Raw genomic sequence first — 5253 nt, 5'->3', positions numbered from 1 at the left:
ATAGAACACATTGTTCAAAGTATTTATGTGTCAGTTATAAATGTATAAGTATAATAAAAATAACATTATATAATGAAGAAACAAACTTATAAAATAATATGGTATTTGTTTTAATTTTTAACGTAAATAATTAAATCATACTCGTAAAACTACTCAAACCCGGGTTTGCTCTGCTGCATATAGAATATAATATGCGTATAGAGTGTATACTTCATGAAAGCAGTGTAGTAGTCAGGTTAAATTTTAATTCAATGATAAATAATTTTATTGTGTCTATACTATACAAAAAACGATTCTGAGTTTGATACGGTCAGACTATATTTTTAGGGATATTTTATTATATATTTATATATTGCTATTAGTATTTTATTTTTCAGCTAATACAGTGATAATATACTAATAAATTATAAAATGGGTTGAATTAATTGTTGACAAAAAAAATACATTGGTAATATTATGCTGTGTTTGTAGCGTAAATAGCTAAAAAGGTGGGCAAGTGGATGTCGCTCTGCTGCACAGTAGGTTACGAGTGAGTCAAGGTAATGGATTGTGTTAAAATTGAATTCAATAATATTATAATATCATTGTATAAGAAAAACGATTCTAAGCGAAGACGGCCATCAGCCGACAATCAGCCTATGATATTAGTATAATATTACTAAGTATATTTGATGATATTATTGTGAATAATAAGTAAGTTATAAATAACCTATTTACGTGGAACCTTGTTTTAAATTTTCAATTCTTATAGCTATAAAAGTTGAACATTTTATTCATTTTTAATACATTTTGTCAAAATTCGAAATTTAAATGATAAATGATTAAATTTAAATTGAGCCAATGTATTTTTAATATTTTACAACTGTGATAGTAACAATATATCAAGAGCCTTGTATTAAATTTTCACGGATTTTGACCCAACAGGCAACAAATAAAATTTTACATTTAAAGAAAAAGAAACAAAAAAAATTAAAAATTGAAAATGTTCGTAAACAGCTCGAAAACAGTCAAAATATTTTGAAAATGTTATCAAGTATATGAATTGATAAAATAAACACATGGTGTATATTTCAAGTATATACGGCGGTCGGTGGTTACTTATTTGGTGTTGAATCACAACAAAATAAGAAAATCACCACCTGACAAATCAAGCGTAAATATCCAATGTTGTAAAAATTTGAACTTCGACCTCTTATAAAAATTTAATTTAAGGGGGCTGGAGCGTAATCAATTCTAAGGAGTAAAAACTAGGCATTTTATATTTCTGTTTATCTGGGTCTTGTGTATTTGTTGAAAGTAAATGAATATTAGTGTACTTAATTCGTAGTACTGATCAAGTTTTATAGGGGCATCATAGTGACCGGGATGTACGTCTGTAATTTTACCTACGCGCATGCACATGTCACCATATTATATTGCTTTATAAAATAAGAAACATTTTTTTTTCAAAAAATACTACTTCTGACTTCAACCACTACGCTCAGTAGGATGTTCCGATTTTAATATTGAAAGCAGATTTGAATTCTCCTCTAAATTTACTATGCTTTAACTGTCGTAAATTTTCCATATTCTATATCAATGTATTTAAATTTGAATTATGAATATGATCTATTTTTACTCTTTTTGTTAGTAAATTTCTAAGTAAAAAAAAATAAAAATCAGAAAAATGAAATTGTCAATGCATAGATAATTTAGTGACAAATTCAAATTTGCTTTCAAAATTATTATCGGAACATTATATTGGACGTAGTGATTGAAGTCGTGAGCTATGTTTTCGACCAAAAATGAATCAGGCTCCAGCTTCCTTAACATTTTTTTTTAAGTAAGGATAGACAAACTTATGAGAAATCTTGAATTAGATTTAAAAAAAATTCTTATGAATTTCTAACTCAAAATATTTTGCACCTTTCCGTGATTTTTACTTTAAATGCTTATAAAAAAATGTTAACTATGTATTTTTAATATTTTTTAACTACCATTGTAACAATATATTAGAAGTCGTGTATCAAATTTTCAAATCTTTTGACCCATCGAATAAAATTTTGTTGACATCTATACAAAAAACCTAAAAAATTAGAAACTAAAAATTCCGTAAACAGCACAAAGTATTTTGAATATTGTATGGTATGTAAATTTTCAATGAAAATTGCTTTTGTATCTATGGTCATTTATTTCAGAGATACCTACGCCAAAAACCAAAATCAATTTTTTTCAAAAACCAATTTTTCGTAAAAATACTACCTTCTAGTAATTTCAAATCTTGACCTCCCCAACGCACCAACTAGATTCACTTTCCCATCGAACAAGATACTGAAGTTAAAAATCGAAGCATTATTTCGACTACTTATCGTGTACACAGGCACAAAAATAAATAAAATACACATCATAGTAAAATCAATACATTTATCGCCCCGCTCAGAATCTAAAATTAGTCTAAATATTTAGAAAATAATTTCTTTCTTTATTATCAATAAATAATAGTATACGTAAAGGAAAAAAGTTTCAAGTCCCTACAAATAATATTTTATGAATATATTTTATGAAATAAAATCTTTCTTTTTTAACTTCTATACAATTTTTAAAAATGTATTGTAATATAAAGCTAATGGGCCATGCCGCCGAAGCTATAACGATCAAGAAAAAAAAATTTAAGCTTGAAATGTACATAAGAAAAATTGTACTTATATTGTATATTTTTGATAAATTTAGGTTGCAGTAAGAGAAACTTCAGAATAACTTTGTTTTATACATTATATAAGCCGTAGCTATGAAAATTGAAAATTGAATACATTTTTGACTACAAATTGTTTGCAAATGTTTGTGATTTTGTTTGAATAAAATCCTATGAGGTGTCCTAAATAATATATTTTAACTTTATTGTGATTTTCTGCTGAACGTAAATAGTGTACTGACATCCTTTTTAAGAAGAACAACAAAACATTATCTACGACTTATTCTACGTTATCTGATGTTACTTCTAATAACAGATATTAACTTGCAAATATCTAATATTGTATTGTTCCGTACTGACCTTCGGATAAAGACGTTTAAACAAGTTAAAATTAATTTATATTATGTAGTAAACGTAGTTAGTTAGAAATTATTAATTCACTAGTGCCCAACCAATGAATTTAATACATATATTATTATAGTATTTTTATATATAGCATAATATTGTTCGTAGGTATCCAGTTTAAACATAGAATTAATAATTAGATATTATTAATTAAAGCATAAATATGTATAGATGTTTTATCCTCATTTCTCATGTTTAATAAAATATATTTATAGTTACAAGCAAAACAAGAATTTAATTTCGCCTTCACATATAGGTAAATGATAAATGACCTTGTTCTTATTTTATGTTGCTATTAAAAAATCGTACATAATAAAAATAATTTACGAAAAACAAGTACATGATGAGAATCAACCCCATTCAATAATCCTGCAGTATATTTTAAATAAGGACATTTTGTATAGTTAAGTACCTACTTACATATAAAAATCATGAACAGTTAGTATAAGTAGTATATTATAGGTAGAGATGTGGAATTTACCGGTAAAAAAAATTCGGTAAATTTACGTAGGTACCTAAGGCACTACCATAGTCACACAGAACACTCAGTGTTTACTTTTAAATTAATGTATATATAGATTATACCTAAACTAAAATACAGTCGCTCTGCATTTTATAGTCGTATTGGCTAGTGGCTACCTAAATAAAACTTATTCCGCTTCTAAAAACATTTAAAATAAAGGGTCACTCAATTTTTTTCAATGGTAAAAAAAAACTCGGTAAAATTTACGTAAATTTACTTTTACCCGTAAAATTTACCGGGTAAATTTACTGAACTCACATCTCTAATTATAGGACAACAAAATGTTAAATGCCCATCAGTTTGTACTTTTTTTAAATATCTGGTAAAAAAATGATATATTTTGCGTAGCTATATTATTCAAAAAATTATTAAATCTAGGTATACTAGCTGGTATTAGGTTAGGTTGGGTCAAATACTTTACATTATAGATTTCAATAAATTATACATAGGAAATTAAGACAGTATAATATCTATATTTTATATTGTATACGTATACACAACATTAAAGAGACTTCACAGACTTAAAAAATAATTAACTTTAAACTTACAAGTACTGAAAATTATCTTGTATAATTTTTAATTTCTTTAAAAGTTTTTGGTAATTGATTTGGATAAAATGATTGGATGTAATACAATTTACTGGTTTTGTTATTTTACCAGACCAACACGGTATTTTAAATATATTTAAATGTGAAAAGGGTAATTTATTGCACTCATATAAATTTTAAATAATTGAGAATTTATTGTCCGTGATCAATTATTAACTATATATTGCATTCACGATTCATGATTCAAAAGTGTCTGTGCCTAGTATGATTAATCAATTACAACCTGATCTCCATCCAACATCAGTATCTTGTGATTTTGAACTTGGAGCCATAACAGCAATAAAAAATTCATTTGAAAATATAAATATTTATGGTTGTTATTTTCATTTAAACCAAAATTTTTTGAAAAAAGTTGGAGAGTTACGTAACTCTATTTACTGTCAAAATACAATAATAAAGCAAACTTTTGTGTTGCAACCAAAACAATTATTGCGCTGGCGTTTATACCATCATGTGATTTAGATATGACTGCAGATGAGTTGGCAGACGGACTTCCAGATGAGCCATTATTTGAGTGGTTTGAAGAATTTTACATTGGGAAGAAAAATCGACGTATTGGGTGAAGAAAACCACGTTATTCTCCTGAAATGTGGAATCTTCACCAACAAATATTGAATGATACAGACCAGACAAATAATCATGCAGAGGCGGCAAACCAACGATTAATTAATATTCAAATGGGTACTCATCCAACGATATGGACTTTCATTGCGAATCTCAAAAAAAATTCAAGCCGGGCGTGACACGTACTATGAAAATCTTGTGTCGGGAAATAGTCCTCCAAGGAAGTTGAAAAAATTTCAAGACACAGAAAAAAAAATAAAAAGGTTAGTAAATAATTATGACAGGCAAAATAAAATGATATTTCTAAGAGGTATAGCAAATAATATAGCTTTAAAATAAAATTGTAGACAATTTTTTTTTTATACCTATTGGCTAAATAATAATGTTATACAGTGAAACCTCTATTAATGGACACCTCTCAATAGTGGACCCTTTCCCAATAATGGACACTTCTAAATTCCCCGTCAAAATGTATGTGCATA

This window comes from Acyrthosiphon pisum, chromosome A1, assembly GCF_005508785.2.
Source record: "Acyrthosiphon pisum isolate AL4f chromosome A1, pea_aphid_22Mar2018_4r6ur, whole genome shotgun sequence".
Lineage (NCBI taxonomy): Eukaryota > Metazoa > Arthropoda > Insecta > Hemiptera > Aphididae > Acyrthosiphon > Acyrthosiphon pisum.
The sequence above is the reverse complement of the archived record's forward strand: the minus strand, read 5'-3'. Positions refer to the sequence as shown.